This window comes from Pinus tabuliformis, chromosome 7, assembly GCF_031772625.1.
Source record: "Pinus tabuliformis cultivar Carrire ecotype Pingquan chromosome 7, CPIR1, whole genome shotgun sequence".
In the NCBI taxonomy this organism is placed as follows: Eukaryota; Viridiplantae; Streptophyta; class Pinopsida; order Pinales; family Pinaceae; genus Pinus; species Pinus tabuliformis.
In genome coordinates, this window is record NC_142293.1 from 1,826,931,488 (window position 1) to 1,826,938,207 (window position 6,720).

Here is a 6,720-nt window from a genome sequence, read left to right on the forward strand (position 1 = left end):
GGCTCCCACATTAATAAGTCCAGATTACAACAAGGAGTTTCATATATTTTCATTTGCCTCTAAAGACACCATTGCAGCAGTTTTATTTCAGACAGATGAAGAAGGTTCAGAACATCCAGTAGCATTTTTCAGCAAGAACTTGAGGGATGTTGAACTGAAGTATGATATTATTGAAAAACAGGCATATGCTCTTATCAAATCCTTGAAAGCTTTCAGAGTTTATATCTTGCATTCCAAGATAATTGCATATGTACCCTCTGCTGCAATAAAGGATGTCTTAACACAACCTGATGCTAATGGAAGAAGGGCTAAATGGATTGCAAAGATGATAGAATTTAATATAGAATTAAAGCCCACCAAGCTGGTCAAAGGTCAGGGTCTTGCCAGATTGTTAGCTGAGGAAAATTGCAGATCTTTAGATATTAATTTCCTGTGCACAATTGCAGAAAATGGTCAGGCAAAAGAAGAGGAAGTAGCTGAACCAGACAGAAAACAGTCAGTGGCCGAGAATCTAGCTTCTTGTAATTGGTATTCTGCAATAGTTAATTTCTTGCTGAAGCTAGAAATCCATTCAAAATTTACTCAAAGTCAAGCCAGAACTATAAAGCTTAGGGCAGCTAAATATTGCATCAATGAAAATCTGCTCTACTGGAGGGATCCATCTAGAGTGCTTTTGAGGTGTCTGGACAAAGAATAGTCAATAGAAGTGATGCAGCAGTTTCACTCCAGCATGTGTGGAGAAAACCATTACTAGAAAACTACAGCCCATAAGATTCTCAGAGCTGGGTACTATTGGCCCACTTTATTTTCTGATGTATTTTCTTTTGTTAAATCTTGTGATAGGTGCCAAAGATTTGAAGGAAAACAACAGTTGAAGTCCCTGCCCCTAAAACCAATACATGCAAAAGGACCTTTTCAGCAATGGGGCTTGGATTTTATTGGAGAAATCAATCCACATTCCAGTGGCCAGCATAGGTGGATATTAGTAGCTACTGATTATTTCACTATGTGGATAGAAGCAGTCCCTACCAGGAAGGCTGATCATAATGTGGTCATGAAGTTTTTGACAGAGAATATCTTCACCAGATTTGGTTGTCCATATAAGTTAGTCATAGATAATGCAGCAGCCTTCAGGGAAAAAGAATTGGTGGAAATGTGTGATTCTATGGATATTAAACTTGTTCATTCCACCTCATTATCCTCAAGGAAATGGTCTAGCAGAATCCTCTAATAAAAGCCTGATAAGGATAATTAAGAAGCTGCTGGAAGACAATAAAAAGAATTGGGATTCCAAGCTCAAGTATGCACTATGGGCTGTCAGAGTGTCCATTAAAAAATCCACAGGGAATTCTCCTTTCAAGCTGGTATATGGCACTGATGTTGTATTCCCAATTCAGTTAACTCTTCCTGTGGCAAAATTCCTTCAAGAAGAGAAGAATGAGGAAGAAGAAATGGCAAAAAGGATTACTGATTTAGCAGAGGTACATCAGATTAGAGAACAGCTGGTTGAAAAGGCTGCAGCACATCAGAGAAAGATAAAGGAAGCCTTTGATAAGAAGGAAAAAAAAGATAATTTTCAGGTTGGTGACTTGGTTTTGAAATGCGATGCACTAAAGGAAAATAAAGGCAATCATGGGAAGTTTGATGTTTTCTATACAAGGCCTTTCATCATTTCACAGGTTCAAGGGAACAACACCTTCATATTGAAAAGTATGGGAGGAGAAGCAATTTTTGATGGCCCAGTTAATGGGCGTTTTCTGAAAAATTATGTGGTTTAAGGTCTTTGGCCTTAAAAGTTGTAAATATGATGTTTTTATCAGTTTTAGTATAGGCAATGTAGACTCCATGCCCAATGGAACACTAGGAATTTTGGCTAACTTGTTTTCAACTGGAAAGGCAATGATCTGCAGGTTCTTGAGACCTTAAAGGGAGGATCTCATCCCCAGAAGGAGCCAGTGTTCGCTTTGCTATGTTCTTTGACATTTGATGGATAAAAATAGGTTAAACATCGCTAGTTTTGGTTGCATAAGGCTTGCAGCGGTTTTTCTCGCTTCCTCGTTATTTCCATTTCCCTTTTCTCCATAAAACCCCACTACCCCTGTTTTACACCTACATTTAGTGTAATAGCCATGTTCTGTTAGCCCCCAAGTGTTGGGTTTAAATGTTATAAAACCCCGATAAAGTGACCACACACCATAACTTGCCTTTTCCTTATCACTCCGCTTACACTCTTATAACTCCCTCATTCCTCTGTTTTCTGCGTATTCTCCCTTAACCTCATTATTTCCATTGTCCTCTATAATCCTTATAAACCCCGTATAAATTCTATTTCCCTCGGGTCCTGGGCGGAAAATTAACCCATGAGATCATGGTCGTATAACCCCCTGACGCTAAAGTCTTAACCCTTTATAGCCGCGCACATACAAAGAAAATCAATCCCACTAAGGCCCTCACTGTCACATCACTCAAAGCAAGTGCACAATTAACCTAGGCCATCCGATCATTTCCTGTGGATCTGACGGTATTAGTTGCCCCTGCTCCCGCAAGCCACGCACGCGATAGCCCACAGGGAAAGCGGTTTCTTGCCGGGCCCTCTAGCCACGCGTTGCAATCTGATTGCATCGCGCCCACACTGTACGGTTATCGCCTATTCCCATAAGCAGTGCAGGGAAAACCATTAACCTCCCATCCTGCCGACCCCCACACGTTATCTCCTGCACTTGTTAGCTGTCCGCCAGCCATTGGATCTTCCGCCCGTGATCCAACGGCCCTTGTTGATCCACTCCTGTTTGCTCCCCATAGCCACTCAAAGTCAATCTCCACCATGTTTTTACTTCATCCAACGACCAATATTGCCTTTCCGTCATGCCCATGCATCTACTACGCAGTCTTGGTGCCCCGACCTCTACCATATTTCCGAAGGAAGAAGGAGGCGAGAATCTGGTACCCTACGCCATTATTCCTCAACTACCCCATTCAAGGGACAGCATGGCTAGGAGAGCAAAGTACTACCTCGAGCAGTTGAATTCATTTACTAGTTATGGAGTTTTTGTTCCATACGGTACTCCGCCTGCTCAAGAAGGACATCAGAGTACCAGAAAGGCCGATTTTGTTTATTAAAGCACACAGTTTGCAGCAGAGACCCATATATAATTGTAAATGTGGTTGGTGGTCCATTATGACCCCTCCACGCATAGCATAGTAGAGCAATTTTGTAAATAAACTCTATATATACCTAGAAAGAAGATGCAATGAGGGTTGATGAATGTTATTTTGATGTAAGGTTCAACTTCTAGAGACTGTAACTACTGTGATACCTGTATCTTCTGGTCTTCATTTTCAGCTAATGCAAGCTTCTTTTGTTGTTAATTGCTCACTTTCCACTTCTTCTTTGTTCCAGGTTGTGCCTATTATGCATTTGTTCATGTGCTCTTGATGTTTAGTATTAAAGGGGCTGTCATCCCACCTCTGTGTTAGAATCTAGTATGTATCATTGAATTTGTATGCAGGTTTTTGTTATTTTAATGCAGACCTTTTAATTGGTTGTAGCTGGCCATCACAGGGTCCTGTGCATCTGCAGGTGCGATCAATATTCTCCATCATCACATTTTCCTTAAACTGTGAGTAATTGGTGGTTTAAAGCCTTGTAGTCTGGGGGTGTTCACCCATGTCTGGGGTTAAGCATAGTAGAAGTGGTTATCTAGCTTGAATATGCATCATTCCTTTCATTCATCTACCATTTTCCAACATTTTTTGTTGAGTTTGTAATGCTCCCGAGCATCTCTAAGATACAACCTAGGAGAATTTCTTGGGGTGATAACAAGGGGCATACGAAGCTTTGGGGAAAGAGGGTGTAGGAGGCTACAGGCATCGGCTTCCACGGCTACGAGCATCTCAGGTTACCCTCTGCTTCATATACAGGGTCACAAAATTCCAAAGGTTGAGACCTACCCCACACCCAAGAGAAATTAGTCCTGAGTTCACCTCAAGAATGCCTCTATCAAAAGGAATTCAATTCCTTATACATACGTAAAAAGGTCGTCGAAGGGAAATATTCATCGGGATCGAATCCCCTTCCCCTGAATGGTAGTAGCTAGTTCTTGTTTGTGAGCTAGCAAGAATGCGTGTGTAAGGGAAGGTAGTAGTGATGGGCTACGAGGGAATTCCAGCTTGACAGGCTTTCTTATCTCTCCTTCCATAGATTGAATGAGTAGGCTGAACCGTCCATCAGCTATCAGTTCCTATCCCAACATATTATTTTTGGAAACCCATCTATTCACACACGGTATTCCAATTTTCTAAATAGTAGTCATCCCCTTTACCATGAGCAATCCAGGTTTTCCATAAAATTTGATGAGACTATAAACTTCTGTTAAATTGTCTAAATTTCTTGGCAAGAAGAGTTGATAAAATTTAAAAACATAGATTTAGGCCCTCATGGGCTTTGTTACAGTAGCCATTATACTATTTTTTCCTATGGTCTTACTGGCCAAACCTTGTTCTTTTTCTGAAATTTAAATAAAAAGAGAACCAAAATGCTAGTGACATCCTACCATGGTTAACAATTGCAACAAAAAATTATGATCCAATATCCTACAATTGGCATCAGAGAAGAGTAAAGTAACAAAAAATTATGACCCAATATCCTACAATTGGTATTTCAATTTTCTTGATCATGGACTACTTCTTCTTGTGCTTGGTGCTCTTCTTCAATAGGACCAAGGCCTGACCAGATCTTCCAACAAAAAGACTGAGCTATTGGTTCCATTTTCCCTCCACATTGGCGATGGTTGCACTGTTTTTGAAGATGCCATTCGAAGTGATTATGAGTTGTTCCTTAATTTTGGAAAACATCATTCTGGAATCCATCAGATCTTCTGGGAGTTAACCAACGATTCTGTCTTGGCCTTTTGGCCATCGAGAGATTGATGCTAGAATTGGAAGGCTCTCGAAGGCTAGAATTTTATCCCTTCTCTCCTTGTCCTTGACCAGTTTCTGGTACCACCTTTCTCCTTGTGGAGTTTCCCCTTTGAATTTCTCCAGTTATAACCCGACTTGGAATGTCTCTAAGGTAGGTCGTTTCATGTAGGATTTTCGTTCTTGACATGTTGTTTTCTGCTATTTAGTAGTGCTTATCCAATTTTGTTTTAAAATTTGAGTGTGATTTATTTTACTTAGTTTATAGGGAATGACAATGATTATACTTCATTTACAGGAAATTGTAGTGTTTTTTTTGCTTAGTTTATAGGCAATGTTAGTGATTTTTTTAATGATTTTAAGAATTGTTTAGTTCATGTAAGTAGCAATTGTCAGCTATATTAGAATTTGTTTGGTTTCCTTGTGAATACAATATATGGAGAAGGTGGACTACTCAAACATTTAAATAAATTCAAAGTCAAATGCATCTTTTACAACAAAATTATGAGTTGTTGTAGCAATTGAAAGAAGTTTATACTAGGATCTTTTAGTGTTATTGCAACAATCTGTAAGAAAATATCTAGAAAAATTGTTTGAATAATAACTATTTTCTATATCTCTAATGTCCTTGAAATCCAGGGACACCTCATGACTACACATCTCCTTGTTGGCATGTTGATTTTTTTTATCAGTTTATTTTGTTGATTATTTTTTAGTTCCAAAGCTGAGTAAAGAAAAAATTGGTGTAAAATGAATTATACTACCAATGGTAATATGGAACAAAGCATCAGAATTATCTTGTCCCTTTGGCACTAGCCTATATTTTTGTTGTTATATTTTTGTGAATTTGGGATTTGTATATTGTCAGTTTCTTTTGATGAAAGGCAAAACATACTGTAGAAAAATTGAAGTACTTGGATGAGATGTGTATGTTTGTACTATTTAGGTGGGATATTTCTTGTGACATGGTACCCTCAAGACTTCGTGAAGATACCAATGACGGACATGAACATGCATCCAAATCATCATACAGGCTATCTGGGCTGTACATACATATTTTACATAGGGAAGAAAGTGTTTGACTTTGGTCAAGATTGAGTTACTCAGCATACTCATATGAGTTCTCTTCCACAACCATCAAGAATATTGATTTGAATGTGACAATGGAGCATGTTGAAGCCCTTGGTGACATAGGAAAATATCATGTCAGAGTGGAGAACACCCCTTGCAGTAAGTTAAAATTCAGATCCTCCATACTTGTGTGGAACCATGATAACATGGATGGGAGGCATGCAGTGTTGTTGTATTCCAAGTCCCCTGCAACCCACAAAGGAGCCCCACAAAAGCAGCTAATTGGATTTTGTAATGTTCATGTCTCGAGTAAACAAACAACCAAAATTACGTTTATGGTTAAACCTTTTGATGAACTTTATACTGTTGAAGAGAATGGGAAAATACTTTTGGCCATTGGTTCCCATTCCCTAATTGTTGGTGATACCTAGTATCCAGTTTCACTTGTTACCAAACACTTGAAAAGAAATCCATAGTACTACCACCTATAATGATAATCTGATTGGCTTCAAGACAATACCTGCATTGTATTCCATCTCTGAGAAGTAAAACATCTTCATGACAATATTTGCATTGTCCTCTGGGAAGTAAAATAATAGTGGCATTTATGGTTTTGAGTAGGCTGGATCCTTGTGTAATATTGAGACATATGAAGGCTATGTAACTACTATTTTTCTGCAATTTTCTCCACACTTGGGACTTTCACACCCTTCCCATAATTTTATAAATAGG

General features: G+C 39.0%; 1 pseudogene; it reads left to right on the forward strand.

Moving 5' to 3' along the window:
* Window positions 1-6,464, forward strand: part of LOC149255696 (putative beta-D-xylosidase 6) — a 128,063-nt pseudogene extending 121,599 nt beyond the window's left edge.
* The last annotated feature ends 256 nt before the right edge of the window (window positions 6,465-6,720 follow it).